This window comes from Cydia fagiglandana, chromosome 15 (genome assembly GCF_963556715.1).
Source record: "Cydia fagiglandana chromosome 15, ilCydFagi1.1, whole genome shotgun sequence".
NCBI classification, from domain to species: Eukaryota; Metazoa; Arthropoda; class Insecta; order Lepidoptera; family Tortricidae; genus Cydia; species Cydia fagiglandana.
Genome location: NC_085946.1, coordinates 4,362,948 through 4,380,728, shown reverse-complemented (window position 1 = coordinate 4,380,728; position 17,781 = coordinate 4,362,948). Strand labels below are relative to the sequence as shown.

General features: G+C 38.7%; 1 protein-coding gene and 1 long non-coding RNA gene across 2 annotated transcripts in view; one reads left to right on the top strand and one right to left on the bottom strand.

Annotated features, from left to right (window-relative positions):
• LOC134671234 (nuclear RNA export factor 2-like) overlaps positions 1-17,781 on the bottom strand; it is a 47,440-nt gene that overhangs the window by 529 nt on the left and 29,130 nt on the right. The gene's annotated exons all lie outside the window — the stretch shown is intronic.
• LOC134671275 (uncharacterized) lies at positions 379-8,489 on the top strand. Its single transcript, XR_010099203.1, has 3 exons — positions 379-865; positions 3,197-3,385; positions 6,222-8,489. It is a non-coding gene; the product is annotated as an uncharacterized LOC134671275 (long non-coding RNA).

The following is a 17,781-nucleotide window of genomic DNA, read 5'->3' as shown; positions in this document are numbered from 1 at the left end:
AGATAGTCTGTGAAGCCATTTCCGTCATAAATTATAACCGGCCAAACAACTTTGTCAGTAAAAAAAGGCGCGAACATCAAATTTTCTATGGGACGATAGCCTACATTTTTTAAATTTCGCGCCATTTTTTATTTTATTTGCCGCTCTAGTAGAAATACTGACGGAATTTGCTTGACAGAGTATATATTTGATTAGAAGTGGCCAGTTTAATTTTACTTTGAACTCTGATGACGTTTATAAATGTGACTCGAACAGCATGAACTCACATCATAGACAAGCAAAAAATTGAGTCTTGACTTCTTGAGTCTGACAATTTCGGGAGCCACTAATGTACGACCAAATAATGCTCAACCCAAGAATGTACAGCCCAATAATAGGCGTCCATGGTGGACGCGTATTATTGGGCTGTACATTCCTGGGTTGAGCATTCTCGGGCCGCGCAATATTGGTCCGGGGCGATAATACGAAGCCACTCTTTTCACAGGGCAATAATGTACGACCCCATAATTCGCGTCCAATAATTTGAGTCCCTTGGCTTTCAATTATTGGGCTGCGCATTATTGGTACAGGTCGAGAAAGCCCGACCCAATAATGTACGACCCAATAATAGGAAGCCAAAAACCAGAGAGATTCTTTTTTTTAAGGGAGCTGTCAAAATTAGTAGGGACGTTCTGACATTAGCTCTTGACAATTTAAAAATAATCGGTTTTTTCTAGTGCCATCTTTCAGTGACATTGACAGTATTGTATTGACACTTGTTGGTTTACAAATACAATAAAATGAATTCTAATAAAAGAAACAGTAGACTCAGTAGAGGTACGAGGTACTGAAAAAATATTAATTAATGGAGAAGCCGAAGTTGGAGGTAAGTGCCGCAATTCAACAACTTAAGCTAAAAAAATCTTCGTGTCCGCATGGTATTCCCTCGTGCGTATGGACTGTACAGCATGGTGCTGGCGGAGCCGCTATGGCACATATTTAACCTCTGTCTCGAGCTAGAAGTATTCCCAGAAATTTGGAAAATTACTTGAGTGATGACCAGTATTGAAAGGTGGATCAGGAGATAAGGCAAGAGGGTTTCGACTTTCGACCGACACAAAGTTTGTACCCCACACTTAATTTTTTTAGACTGCATGAGAGACAGACAGCAGTAAGTATGTAGATTATGAAGGGCACAGATTGAAACCAGCAGTGACATGGCAGTTTGTTCAAAAGAATATCTTGGTTATATTTGACAACCAGTCTGGCCTAGTGGGTGCCTAGCCTAGTGACCCTGCCGGTGAAGCTGATGGTTCTGGGTTCAAATCCTGGTTAGGGAATTTATTTGTTTGATGAGACAGATATTTGTATATTGAATAATTATATTGTTGTCTGGGTGCCCACAACACAAGCCTTCTTGAGCTTACCGTGGGACTTGGTCAATTTGTGTAAAAATGTCCCAATATATTTATTTATATTGAGATTGACTGAGAAAACAAGGTGTATGCTACAAGGTGGAGGTTTCTGCAAAACATATTGGTGAGTCCATTAAGACAGCTGTTTATCAGAAAAACTGAGACTGGGTCACTGATCAATGGGTCAAACACCATCAAAAACTACTACTTAAGAGCAAAAAAATTGTGTTTATGGGGTGGCCCCAGCTCCTCCATGACACCTAGCAGTGTCTTCAGGTCGCTAACTGCCTCCTTCAATGTGCACGGAGTCCCTAGGTATTGGTTCCTGTATACTTCTACCTTCTACCTACAGTGTAGGAGAATATGCTTTACTGTTTCTTCTTCTTCCATGCACACTCTGCACATGGGGCTGTCTGTTTTACCCATATTATGTAGGTGTTTGATTAGTGCAGCGGTCGGCAACAAGCGGCCCGCGAACCTCTCACTTGCACCCCGCGTGCCTCCTAGGCTATTTTGTATGTAATATTGACAAACAACAATGTCTGATAAAGTCATAAATATTAACAAAGTGCGGCCCGCATCAACTTCGGTAACTACTATTTGGTCCTTGGCTGCTAAAAGGTTGCCGACCGCTGGATTAGTCTGTTATGACCTGTGATTAATCCTACTATTTTGCGTAGTTGGTGTGAAATGAAATGAAATGAATGAAATGAAATGAAATGAAAAATTTATTGATAACAATTTGTTACATGTCTTTTTTTCCATATAAGTACTAGTATTGGTCTAGTATTCTATGTGCATATACCTGTAAACATAATCCAAATTATATAAATAAAATTAATCGTTAAAATTTGCAATATATCGAAATTATTATTAACAATGAGAATGTAATTTATATCGGTACTATACAAATGTCACGCCTGTATTAATTATTAAATTACTAGTGGAATATTAAAAAACTCACTGTAATCGTAAAACGTGTCTGGGTGTTTTTAGTAATATTTTGGTGTAAGCTTGTAGTTTTGTTCTTTGGTCTGCCTACAGGTGTTCATTTTAGTCCAGTACTTATTGTGACACTCTTGGCAGCAGTCCGTCACAAATGAACGACGAGCGGTCGGGTTGAGCTGGAGCGAGGCCAGAGTGGTCGCTGAAGATAGGAAGGCGTGGCGCGAGCTTGTGAAGGCCCTTTGCACCTCTGGGGTGCCTTAGGACAACAACAACTTATTGTGAAGCTGGTTTCTGAACCTTTCCTGGCCAGTTCATCCGCTGCATCGTTTCCTCTTGATCCACTATGCCCCTTTATCCATTATACTGTTACTTTGGTGCCTTCTTTGCTCACTTCAGTGAGGCCTCGATGTCATTCAAGTATGAGTTCCGATGTAAGTTTGTAGCTACCTAGTGCTTGCAGTACTGATTTACTGTCTGACAGTATTAGTATATTTTCTTGTTTTACTTCTCGTCTTTTTATCGCTTTGCAAGCTTCCATTATTCCTACACATTCAGCTTGGAATCCCGTATTGTGTTCCCAGTGTAACCCAGGGGTTTTGAGATGTATATGTTCAGGTCCTCCGAGAAGACACCACATCCGGTCCCTTCATTTGTTTTTGAGCCATCTGTGGATATTCTTAAATTTGTTTGGTATAGTCCTTGTACAAAAAGAAACATAAAACATGAAAGAACACACATCATTAGTACAAAGGCGAACTTATCATGTAATTCATGTATGCGGCACCGCGATATAATACATTCGGTAAAGACACACTGAAAGAAAACGAACTTAAAGATGTTCTTCTGTTCTGCAGGAAAACAAGAAGATTCGAGGAGAATGGTGTGGCACTTAATGCCGCCGGGACAGTAACCTAGCTGCAGCTCCAACTCTAGGGAATTGGGCTGAATGAACGCAACACGTGATCGACAGCCCACCTGCTTCCTGCCGAGCGTCCCTACACTACATCTACATGGATTCGCTTATTCTGCTGTACAAAACTTCTGTAAGTAGAGAATGCACAAGTGCAAGAGTTGAAGGATTGAAAGAGCTTATTTTAGCATTTACCTTAATTAATTTAAATGATTTTAATAATTATAGTCCTTTTTAGGGTTCCGTACCTCAAAAGGAAAAAACGGAACCCTTATAGGATCACTCGTGCGTCTGTCTGTCAGTCTGTCTGTCTGTCTGTCTGTCCGTCTGTCACAGCCGATTTTCTCCGGAACTACTGGACCAATCAAGTTGAAATTTGGTACACATATGTAAGTTTGTGACCCAAATATGGACATGTAACGTAAACAAATTAATTTTAAACATGGGGGCCACTTTTGGGGGGTAAATGAATAGTTTAAAAAAAAAAATTTCAAATTATATCATGTTACATATCAAATTAAAGAGCTTATTGTAAGGATCTCAAATATATTTTTTTTATAATTTTCGAATAAACAGTTTAGAAGTTATTCAAGAAAATAGGCAAATAATGACCATTCCCCCCCCCCCCTTTATCTCCGAAACTACTAAGTCTAAAATTTTGAAAAAAATACATAAAATAGGTCTATACCTATAGATGACAGGAAAACCTATTATAAATGTACAGTCAAGCGTGAGTCGGACTTAATTACAGTTTTAGATCCGACCCCTACGGATTTTTTAAAGAGATTTCAATCACATATTTAATTACACAAACGGGTCTACCGCGATATAATTTCATTGTTTTTACCTTTAATTCCGACGTTTCAGCTGAGTTGCACTAGCTGTGGTCACGGAAAGACTGACGTCCCAACAAACCCACAAACGCCAACCAAACGCGCGTCCAAACGCGGTAGACCCGTTTGTGTAATTAAATATATGTACAAAACGCGAGAGTTTAAAGTGTTAGATTTCACTCACGTTTCACATAAACAATACATTGTTAACAGTGCCGGATTAACCAATAAGCAAAACAAGCACGTGCTTAGGGCACCACGTTCAGGGGGGAGCACCAAAATGCCAGGATTCGGGCCTGGTTCGGCCTAAAAGTAAAATTGCGTTTTTTATATCGAAACATTTTCGCGCTCGCTTCGCTCGCCTTTTCAATAACTTTCTAAGGTATGACAAAGGTGACATTCGGGTGACGACTGCAGCAACATTACTCTGTTGCAAAGTACTGTCAACTTAGTTAAGTTAAATATAGACCTGTTTAAAACAGCCAACGAAGTATTCCTAAGAAATACTAGGAACACTAACAGGCTGGTCATAAATAAAATGCAAAGAACTGCCACTTTTAAGAAAAATTGTTATGCTATGTGTGTCAATATATTTAATAAGTTACCCAACAACATAAGAGAATTGCCCAATAGTAAATTTAAAAGAGCACTTTTTCAATGGCTGCTGTCTTCGACATTTTATTCTATTAATGAATACCTTGTAAATCAACAATCTAGTTTTTAAATTATGTTAATTGAAGTGGTTTTGTTTGAGATAGATACATGATATATTATTATTTCATAATTGACAGTGTATTTTTATTTCTATTGTTGTTGATAATTAATTTGTATTAAACTAGTTTAAGTAGGTTAAGTTAGGTATATATTACACTAAAATTTGCATGCTGCATAGTCAGTTAAGAAAGATGGGACTTAAAAATGTATAATTTTACAGAAACAACTTGTATATAACCTTTTTTATCGCAAATAAAATGACAAAAAATGATTAAAACTTCCGTGATAAAATGATGTGACTGATTTCCATACTAAAAGTAAAAATGTACAACTGTCTATCATATTGCGTTTTTATATCGAAAAATTTTCGCGCTCGCTTCGCTCGCGTTTCAATCACTTTCTTAGATATGATAAAGGTGTGACATTCGGGTGGCGACTGCAGCAGTATTAGGTAATCTGTTGCAACATTACTGCAACGGCACTGTCAATTTTCGTGATAAAATGATGTGACTGATTTCCATTCTCAGCTGTAATGCGGCATTGAACTTCTCTCAATTTACCAAAAAAAATCAATGTAATCTTGATGACCCTAGGGAGAGGGGGCACCATGGTCTAGAAATGCTTAAAGCATCAAAATATCTTAATCCGGCACTGATTGTTAAAAATTGTGTAATATACGGAACCCTTGGAACGCGAGCCCGACTCGCACTTGGCCGGTTTTTTTTTCAGATTACCTCAATTACAGTATAGGTACTACAATACAATTCAAATACTCTTTATTGCACACCTCATTACAGAAAACAATACAAATAATACAGGAAGAAGAGATTAAACAACAGGCGGTCTTATCGCTAAAAAGCGATCTCTTCCAGACAACCTTACTACTTTTGAGGTTAGAACAACCCACGAAAACATTTAATGTAAAGTGTTGCCAAGACTAGTTGCATAAAGCTTTTACACTAAAAAAGTTATCAGATCCCGTAGTAGGTACCAAGACTTTTACTCTGTCATTCCTAACTTTATAAGCTCTAACAGTATAAAGCCAACATCTTGGTCAAACAGTACGGCTTGGCCGTTTCGTTGGTGTCATACTCATATGGACAATCCCGTAATGACACTTTCAGAATTTAAAAGACCTTTGTTGCTACTTTGTACAACAAGTCCACTGAGGGAGTGTTTGTAAAAACGACATATCAGTTTATATAAACTACGATAATACAAGGTCATATAAGCAGCCATAATTTTAAAACATTTAACATTTAGGTTTTCAGAAAAGTTACGTACCTATTTCTAGCGACATCTATGTATGTGGGGCCTATATAAAATAAGCCAGGAAAGTTATGAAAGTGAATTAAAGTTCATGTTGCACTGATAAAATCATTTTAAACAAATATTCTAAATATAATTATTCTCAAATTTCAGGAGCTGATACAAGCAGCCAGAATGAGTCTCTGCTGAGTCGCCGGCGCCGGACGTGCGTCGCGCGCCTCGGGCGACTGACGTCTTCGTGTGAGTCGCCAATTGCAGGGGAAGATACGAATAGTTAGGTATAAAAGCTACTTTAGTCAACCTCGCCTCAGTACTGTTTGTATTGACTGAAATACAAGTAGCATATATGAGACGTTCGGACGTATCCGTGAAAATACGAAGGTAAAGGAAATTGCACTACATTTTTAGAACCTATTCACCTGTCAGTAAAATATTGAAAAGGAAAGTTCATGAGTTTTATTATTTTCTTTCCTCCAACAGCTTCACATGGAGCAAATGTAAACCTTTTATGTTAATAATATCAGTAATGTCAAGGTACAACGCTCTTTAGAGCATATTGCCATTCCTTTTACTCGAGTGGCCTGTGGGTTAACTATACGAAGCGAGCCTACGATGCATTAAAAGTGCAGTATAACAATGCATTCAGAATGCTGTTGGGCTTACCTCGTAGATGTAGTGCATCTGGCATGTTTTGCGAAGCTAGAAGTTTTCTGGCAATCATGCGCAAGAAAATAGTATCTCTGCTAGGTCGAGTTAGAAGCAGTCCCAAACATACATGTTCGAAAAGTAGAACTCCCTTAGTAGGCCAAGCAATAAGAAGTTATAGAGGGAAATGCTAGGAACACAATTTTTGACTACGTAACTTTGTTTGGACTAGTTAGGAGGTGAACATATCAAAAGTCCCCGGCTGTAGCCCCGGTGCTGGGGGGTAGACTAGTTATAGTCCAAACAAAGTTACGGAGTCAAAAACTGTGTTCCTAGCATTTCCCTCTACAACGTTTTTTGAGCATTCATTTCCTGACCTATAGATCGTGTTTCAATTTATCGCCTCTCGTTGGCAATTAAGGTGGTTCGCTTTCCATACAAAAAAAACAATTACATAAGTACCTAATAGTGTGTAATTACTTAATATAACGCAATTGTTTTTTGTATGGAAAGCGAACCACCTTAACTATTCGCACAACGTTTTGTAGTTGCAGTAAGTACTTACATATGGCCGGTTAAATTTTCGAAATAGGTATGTATTTACGTACAGTGCTAATTGCCGCACATAGAATAATTAAAGTTTGATCAATCGGAATATGTTCCTAAGTCACTTATTACATTTCGAATTATAAGTCTGTATTTTACAGCTTTAGATGTGCATGACTGCATATGCACATCTAAAGCTGAAAAATGCTTTCATGAAATTATGGCTAAATTATGTTAATAGGGACAAATGTATCATTTTCAACCAAATGGGTTCTTATTATCTGTTGTCAATAAGGCGCTATTTCCATAAAGCTTCAATTTGAAATCAGCCTCGTCGACAACCGACAATGTTAACCTTTTGGTTGAAAACGTCACAAATTATGGCGATAGAGAATACAATGTTCTGTTGCCAGAGTGCAGCACTAGTAAAACCCGTAAACGAGTGAATTGCAAAAAAGTGTAGGTAACACAATGGAATATTCACAAAAATATGAAAGAATGTAACACAAAATGAAGAAAATGTATGTGTTTTTTTTGTGTTACGTCACACAAAGGACGCCAAAATCGACGCCGCAATATTTTTCACGACGTGTAGAATAAAAGTGGCGTCGAATTCAGGAATCCGCAAATACTATGGTAGCCGATAGCCAAGTAATTTATCAATAGAACAATGTTAAAACAGTAGTAGAAACGGTGAGCTTTGCAAACTTTTAGTAGATTGGTTTGGTTTTGGTAGATTTCTCGGTTTGGCATGCTTGATGCTCTTCACATCACCACAGACGGAGGTCGACAGTTCGAATCTGTCTTGTTCAACCAATTGATGGAGGCACATGCACGCATACGAAGTATACGAACCACATATTACACTACCATCCTGGAGCTAATTGGATTATTTGCATCTACTATTATAGTATATACCTATGCCTTATTTTTACGCCTAAGACCCTAAGCTTTTAACAAAAACCATTATTTCTTTTATACCTACGGGCGGTTTAGCTCCCGTACCTACCTCTATTATACCTAGCCACGTGCTAAAGCAACAATGTCCTTTAAATCCGTATCCCGTATCGTGATAGTATTAAGATTCAACTCGTCTACATCGAGGTGGTCGATCGTCCTAAATACATTACCAAAACATGTTAACTCGTATGAGCCGTTACATAGATTTGAACCTTAATACTATCATGATAATTATTGATTAATATTTTTAAATAATTTGTTAAGCATATTTACACTTGCAGCATTCTAATATTATGGTATGGTAAACATATAACATGTTATATATTCGCGATTCATGTCGACAGCCAGTGTCAGGCCCCCGCCCGCCGCGCCCGCCCCCGCCCCCGCCCGCGCCCCGCAGTAACAGTTATCTGTTTCCCTCGGGGGCAAAGTTGTTGTTCAATCGCTCGTGCTAATATTGATACCCGAGCAAGCGAAAGATTCCAAAATTGAACCGATAGCGTAGCGAGTGGTTAAAAAAATGGAATCTTGAGCGTTGCGAGGGTTTCAAAGCGCGAGGGTTAAACAAAATTTGCTCCCGAGTGAAACACAAAATGTTTCACCACACCGACCCGAAGCAAATATTAAATGTAAAATATCAAACAAAATCAAATCCAAATTAATGTTACCTATTAAATATTTATCATCCAAAATCATCATAAAAGTCAGTTCTACCAGCAAACATAAGAAAACAACTCAAAATTTGCATTTGATTACTTTGCCTCACATGTGAATAAAATGCAACTTTGCTATCAGTTTTTGAAGTGCTAAGAAAGCCTTTCCGAGTAGGTGTGGTGAAAAATATAATGTTCTAATGCTGAAACGTATCACTATCACTGTTTAGTTAGAACAACATGAACCTCATAGAACCCTCTTTCAAGTGCTATTGAAAGAGGCGGCGAATAGTTATTTACGATACAAGTGCGGAAAAGAGGAAATTCGAACGAGTGGCGATAAATTAACACGAAAATAAATCCACACGATTTGCAAATTACCTATTCGCACGTGTATCGTACAACGTTTTACAGTACATGGCCCTTTAAGCTTTTGACATACGCACGAAAAGTGCTATTTACTAAGTATATACTTTAAATGATATTTTTATTATTAATTTGTATAAATGAATGTCATTAGTCATTGCCTACATTAAATGTACTTAATCTATGCTTCCATAAATATATTTACTATCATTATCAATATATTACAAGACGTTGCACATATGTCGTTGTTTCACTTATATGCACACCAATATAGCCTAATATAACTGGAAAGCCTGGCAGGCTAATCTTTTAACACGTTGGCTGCCATGAACATTGAACTTCACCGTTGGGATCACGTAATCTTCTCTGTGTGCCCATGAGCATCACCAGTAGAATCGAAAGCTCGTTACCTCTTTATTGACCTCAGTAATAAATGTATAGTCAGATGCTGGGATCACTAAATTTGTAAGGGGCGTGGGAGATACACTTTAGGTGAAGGATGGTGGGCAGCCAATGTGTTTAATACTTCGTTTATTTTTGGTAGGCTTAATTTTGCTGCCCTTTTTAGGGTACTTACCGTAGGGAACTATATACTACGTTAAAAAAACCTATGCTAAAATAAAAGGTAAAAAAACCTATTTCTATCTAAAGAGTTTGTATAGGTGTAACTGGGTCACAGCTGAATTCTTATAATGCAAACCGAAGGGCTATATGCAAGAGTACTCGTATGGAATAACAAACACCTTACGACAAAGACCATAATAACTGTCTACCAAACTTGTGTCTTTAGAGAATACTCTTGTAGGGGGCCGAAACCTGGACGTCGTAAGCTAATCAGGAACGAAGACTTAATTAACACCTTCCACGTGCGCTGCCTTCGGAGTAGGTAGGTATGGTATAGTAAACATAACATGGAAAGACAGGGTTACTGGTTACCAACGAAAGTGCGCTGGAGTTTGCTAAGCTTCCTAGTATCACCGCGCTTATAATCTGAGACCGCGCTACTCAAACAGAGACGTTTGCGGCGGCTAGGGCATGTTTAACGAATGGACAGTGCTATTAGGCAAGTGCAACGTAAGACGTCATTACTCCGCTTTAAAGACTGCGTAAAGCGTAATATGATTGCGTTTAACAATAAAGCACTGCAACTCATGGAAAGACCTAGCAACACACCGCGTTGAGTGGAAGAACACCTTTTAAGAGGTCGCGTAACCAATGTTAGGTCCTGGTTTCAAGACTTGGCCCGAAAACGAGCAATAAGACATATATGTGCGATGAGGGTCGCCTTAATGCGAACCAGGTATGTTGCGGATGCAGATTTTTTATGACATCCGCGGATGCGGATATTTAAAGCCTCACATCCGCGGATGCGGATGCGGATGTCAAGATTTGGTACTCAAAAAACGTCAAATGTTACATATTTAGTATTTTTTATTTAAAAAAAACGAACCGTTTAGTATTTGAACAAGAATATAGGTGACGTTCCACGGCAAAAGGTACCTTATGGCGGCTGGCGCTTACGTCGCATGGCGCCGCAATAATATTGGAGCGGCGTTAATAATAGCGTAAGCGCCAACCGCCATAAGGTACCTTTACCTGTGGGACGTCACATAGGTGTGTTTTATTTAATAAACAATAACTTGGCCGGTTTTTCGGGATCTAGACGATTTCGTTATATATAATGACGAAATTACCTAAAGGCCCCAGTACACAGTGAAGGATGGGCCATGCCACACCCTGGCCATTGTGTACAGGGGGCTATGCTATGGTATGCAATGGCGGACGACTGCCGTCAGTTGTATCAGCCGTGGTGAGCAATCGGGGAGTTGTCGGTTTTTTGGCACACTTCAAAGGAATCGTGGCGTACCGTGGCCTGTGGTGTTCACACAGTCGCCATTGTTTGTTTAGTTTCTTGAATTTTTGACCGCTTGATTCAATGTTAATAGCACAAAATGTCATCATTGTGGAGCAATGAAGAGACTTATCAGTTTATTATAGATTTATATGAATCAGAGCCTGCAATTTTTTTTTTTTTTTTTTGATGCACCATTGTGTGAACACCTACGTGATATAGGCCTACTGTTGCGCATTGCAAAGCATGGCTTGGCATGGACCATCCTTGACCACTGTGTACTGGAGCCTTTACACTTACGCCAGCGGTGCCGTCTCTAATACGTTCCTGTTAGGTACCTACTTGGTCGACATCCGCATCATGCGGATGCTCCGCATCGATTTTATGCGAATGCGGATGTTGAAAATAATGCGGATGTTCCGCGGATGCGGATGCGAATATTCGCAACATCCCTGGTGCGGACCCTCGTATTACTTGACAGAAATGTGGACGATTATGCCGTTCAAAAATTGTGTCATATATAATATAGCCACGAGCGGTCCTGTCGCTAGATCACAGATGCTGCTTAATTATTTTAATCATCTGTAAATATATAAAAGGCCTGATGATGATGCTTTACGCGGCCATTGCCAAGATGAGGGGGGCGAAGTGCACCTGCCGTGTTAATGCGTCGTTTAATTGTACATAAGCCCGAAGTACGGTAAAACCTAGGATTTACCGGAAAACCCCAAGTTTTACCGATGCTGATCGGTAAAAGCCCGAAATGTCAATCAATAATACCGGTAAATCAAAGAAAAATCCGGTAAATTGAGGGCCGCAAGAACCGTTACGGGTTTGTATTTGTAACGTCATAGAAGCGTCGGTTCCGCCAGCATCGTTGTTTAATCTCTCTCCTCACACAAAACTAGTGTCCGACCGAAGGTTGGAGTCTGTGCTCAACTACTTATCCTGAAGCCTGAAGCACGGCTTTGACTCCACATGAAAGTTCCCCTCACGGGGGCACTTCAGACTTTTAGGCCCAGGTGAAGATCGATACCCAGCCTTGCGATATTGTCAACAAAAAATTTGGGGCTCGCTGCGCTCGCGTTTTTGGCTGTTTTGGTTGACCCTGTATCTACATGTTAGCTTGACTGGTGAATGAATAGAGTTAGACCAAGAAAATTCTGCAATGATTTTGATAGCATTATAAGCAGTGCAGTGCAACTAGTGCAAATGTTATTTATACGTCATAATTTCATAGAAGTTTTGACGTTTAATAATAGTCCGGTGGCCGGCTGCATGAAACAAACCTCATCAAAAAATAGAATATACCTACCCTGTAGAGGTACCTGACATTTAGTAGCTTCCAACGCACTTGGTCGGCCTAGGCTTAACCTGGCAGATTTTGTACAAATGGCAAAAACGTTGGACAAAAATTCATCAAAAAAAACCTCATCGAAAAATAGAATGAAACTTGTATGGTAGGATACCTGACCTTGAGGACAGTAAAAAAAAGTGGTCGGCCTCACCTTAGCCTGGCAGTTTTTGCAGTCCGACCAGATTTATTGGGTCACGTGAGAGCTACAATTTACCTCATCGAAAAATAGAATGAAACAAACGGATTATAATAGCTAAAATAAGCCTGTTGACGTATGTCTTGGTCGGCCTCACCTTAACCTGGCAGTTTTTGCAGTCCGACCAAATTTATTAAAAAATCATCAAAAATTTTTTATCGAAAAATCGTATGAAACTTGTATGGTACGATAGCTGCCTTTGAGGACAGTAAAAAAAAAGTGGTCGGCCAAATCCTGTGTTGGCAGGTTCCTGTGTCCGACCAATTTTGTGGTACCACGTGAGACCTACAATTTACCTCATCGAAAAATAGAATGAAACAAACGGATTATAATAGCTAAAATAAGCCTGTTAACGTATGTCTTGGTCGGCCTCACCTTAACCTGGCAGTTTTTGCAGTCCGACCAAATTTATTAAAAAATCATCAAAAATTTTTATCGAAAAATCGTATGAAACTTGTATGGTACGATAGCTGCCTCAAAAGGACAGTAAAAAAAAAGTGGTCGGCCAAATCCTGTGTTGGCAGGTTCCTGTGTCCGACCAATTTTGTGGTACCACGTGAGAGCTACAATTTACCTCATCGAAAAATAGAATGAAACAAACGGATTATAATAGCTAAAATAAGCCTGTTAACGTATGTCTTGGTCGGCCTCACCTTAACCTGGCAGTTTTTGCAGTCCGACCAAAATTATAAAAAAATCATCAAATTTTTTTTATCGAAAAATCGTATGAAACTTGTATGGTACTATAGCTGCCTTTGAGGACAGTAAAAAAAAAAGTGGTCGGCCAAATCCTGTGTTGGCAGGTTCCTGTGTCCGACCAATTTTGTGGTACCACGTGAGAGCTACAATTTACCTCATCGAAAAATAGAATGAAACAAACGGATTATAATAGCTAAAATAAACCTGTTGACGTATGGCTTGTTACGGATGGCTTTCACAAATTCAATGTGGCGGTGTGCGGCAGAATCCACTTGCATCAAATTTGATGCCACACATTGTGACTGGACATTAAGAGATGAAATGTATAAGATAAAACTTTTTACAAAAAAAAGAAAACCGACTTCAAAAAGGATGAAATAAAATATTATCCATTTTAAGTCTATGCGTTACCAACTGATATGTTTGAAGTCGGTGCCAAGCCAACTTTGGAAGCATACCATGATTTTGGTGCGAATCGATAAGGATGTACGTTGGTTTGCCTTAAACGACGACAATTAACGTACTTTCTGTAGGTACAGTTGACGTTAAAAATATGTTTACACTTTTCGTCTTATTACAAAGGAGTAAGGTGCAAAAGTGTAACCATATCTTTGACGTCGAATGTATCTAAGAACACACCTCAGAACACACGATCAAACCTTCTTAGCACAGTCCGTACCATGTTAGTCGGCACGCAAGCGTGAGATTGGGACTGAAGTTATTTCCCGTCCCTTATTCAGAGAACTACGCTTCATAATATAAAACAATTCAAGGAATTTACTTTCTTGCCAAATGTCACCTGAAGCGGTTCAGTTGTATAGCCATGAAAAGGTGACAAAGAGGCAGACAGAATTACTTACACATTTATAATAGTTATTAATACAGTTCTAATGGGATTTATAGTCATAAGGCTGATTATATTTGACGGGTATTGTTACTACTTGGCTTGGCACCGACTTCAAACATATCAGTTGGTAACGCATAGACTTAAAATGGATAATATTTTATTTCATCCTTTTTGAAGTCGGTTTTCTTTTTTTTGTAAAAAGTTTTTATTTTTCCATTTTTAGTTTTAACGCATTGTTAAGAGCGCGACGCATGAATGAAAAACAACATCATGATTAACACTAAATTCGTGTATCTACTTTAATAAATATGTAATCAGGAATTTTCTCGAGTCCGTCTGGGAAATTACAATTCCTGTCACTACACTAAATCCATCCTCCGCCCCGCCACTGACCCAATCTCTCAACCCCCCCGATCACTCTACCTCACAGCGTATCAACTCCTGATCCATGTACCCCTCGGCCCTGAACCAGCAGCCCTACAACCACCATTACCCGACCCCTTTATCCCCGACCCCTTAACTCCTAACCCTAACCCCCGATCAGTAGCCTTACCAGCTTTCCAAGAGTTTGACATTGATTTATTCGCTAGCGTGTGTGTAACTTACTTTCTTTGCATCTCGCTCGTATTGGCATATTAGTGCGAGCGAGATGCATAAAAAGTTAGTTACGAAGACGTTAGCGTCGCTAACTTAGCGAATATGTCAATGTCAAACTCGTGGTAAGGCTACACTTGCACTACATCAAATTGGCGGTGTTCGGAAGCAAATGCTTGAGTTACTTTAGAAAACACCGAAATCACTTTACACGTGCCTTTAAAAACTGAGGAGTTCCCTCAGTTCCTCATGGATTCCATCATCAGACCAGAACCAAAAATAATACGAAAACACCTAGGAGGCAACTCCTTCCAAACAAAAAAAGAATTACTCAATTCGGATCACAGGTGCCGGAGTAATCGCTGAACATACTACATTTAAAAAATCATCATCATTATCATCAAAACAATCATCATCATCAGGTCTACTTCATCAAAGTGGTGGTTTTCGGGAGAAAATGCTCGAGTTGCTTAAGAAAACACCCAAATCACCATGCATGTGCCTTTAAAAATTGAGGAGTTCCCTCAATTCCTCATGGATCCCATCATCAGAACAGAACCAAATTAAAATGGGACCAACTCGGAGGTAGTTCCTTTCAAACAAAAAAAGAATTACTCAAATCGGACTACGGATGTCGGAGTAATCGGTGAACGTACTACATTTAAAAAATCATCATCATTATCATCAAAACAATCATCATCATCAGGTCTACTTCATCAAAGTGGTGGTTTTCGGGAGAAAATGCTCGAGTTGCTTAAGAAAACACTCAAATCACCATGCATGTGCCTTTTAAAATTGAGGAGTTCCCTCAATTCCTCATGGATCCCATCATCAGAACAAAACCAAATTAAAATGGGACCAACTCGGAGGTAGCTCCTTTCGATCAAAAAAAGAATTACTCAAATCGGACTACGGATGTCGGAGTAATCGGTGAACGTACATAGAAAAAAAAAAAAAATAGCCACAACCGAATACAGAACCTCCTCCTTCTATGAAATGGAAGTCGGTTAAAAATGGTTTGAAGGGCACATAACGCCTTTGCGAGTCGAAGAAATAACAAGATGATTATGATTAACAGTAATTATTAACAATAAAAGGGTTATTTCCACTAGTTCCCACCTTTTACCACTGGTAACTACTGAGAAAAAAAAATCCTAGTAGTTACCACCAACTCGGTTTGGTGGTACCTACTGGGAATTTTTATTCCCAGTAGTTACCACTGGTAAAAGGTGGGAATTTTTTTTCTACTAACCGAGCTTCGAAGGAGAAATGCTACAGTTGATGGAAAAAAGGCTGATTTGATACAAAGATAATCACTTAATATATGTGAGGTTATCTTGTGTATTTTACCATTTATTAAAATTTTGGAAGGCTCACGTGCAGTTTTTCCTGTTATATTACAAGTGTTCGATTGAAAACTAAGCTTTGGTGTATACCTAGATCACCTGCATGTACAAGAAGGCGTTTCATATACGCCCGCCCATCAGATAGGTACACAAAGTCATGATGCGTATGGAATACAGCATGTGTAGCCAAGCCATTATGCCCTAAATTATGTACTACTTCGTTAAAACTTAGCTTACCTGTGTATTTACTCTTTCCGAAATATTTATCTTCCTTAAATTGCAGCCTACACAAACGGTCTTTGTCATTTGCCTTAGTTTTTGGTACTCAAAGCTTTTTCTCACCGATTTATGCATATCGGGTCCTTGGGAAAAAAGGGAGATCCTATAGGTATATTTCCACAATTTGTCGCACACTATTGCAGTATTGTGGAGAAAAAAAAACATACAACCGCATTGATAACCTCTTCCTTTGGGATTTGGAAGTCGGTTAAAAAAGGAGAATGTTTACAATTTATTGGAAACAATGTATGTGATTTGACAGTGACAGCAACTCCACTATGGAGGCGCCAGCTGGCGTGATAAAATGTCAGTTATGCCTCCTCATTCTATCTGTAGTGGAAAAGTAGGATATACGATTCAAAACTTGTCAAAAATCGATGAAAACCTTTTTATTTTTGACATCTGTGAGACATCATCTCAACCTAAGTGTTACTCTGAAACCACGTCGGTAGTTAGAAAACGTTATTTAGATATTAAGTAGATAGATTTATGAATAAAATTTGAACTGAATGTTTTCTTTTTTTTTAAAGCCCTCTAAGACCTCCATGGACTCATTTACTTATGACTTTTTTCAGTTAGCATTATTAAGTTAAGTTCAAGCTGCGAAGAAACCATATTTTCAATAAAGAAATTATTATTCTTTATAAATGTGGTCGGACTGCAAAAACTGCCCGGCTAAGGTGAGGCCGACTAAGCCATAAGTCAACAGGCTTATTAAGCTATTATAATCCGTTTGTTTCATTCTATTTTTCGATGAGGTAAATTGTAGCTCTTACGTGGTACCACAAAATTGGTCGGACACATTAACCTGCCAACACAGGATTTGGCCGACCACTTTTTTTTTTTACTGTCCTAAAAGGCAGCTATCGTACTATACAAGTCTGCAGCGGATTTGATAGCCCACGCAGTGAAAGTGTTATTTTAAACGTCAAACTTCTATGAAATTATGACGTTTAAATGACACTTGCACTGCGTGGGCTATCAAATCCGCTGCAGACTTTTTTTGGTCCGACTCTATGAATTTTACACGCTTTGGAATGAAAATTGTCGAGTTACGAATTTTTTTCAAAAAAATGTATGGTGCAGAAACAAGAAATCATTATTAAGTACCTACTCAAGAACCGCAAAACAAACCGTAATATTCTCGCAGATGGTTATACTACGAATTATTTGTGATTTTTTGGCATATTACATATATCCGTCACGGGTGCAGCTTTTTAAAAAAAAACATTAATTGTTTCTATGGAAAAAGCACGAAAACCAAAGTCAACTGTTGTGAGATATTTTGATTTTTTGTACCGGCTAAATACATTTTATTTGAAAAAATATCATAACTAGTATTTTCGACTCAAATCGTCTGAAACTTACAACTT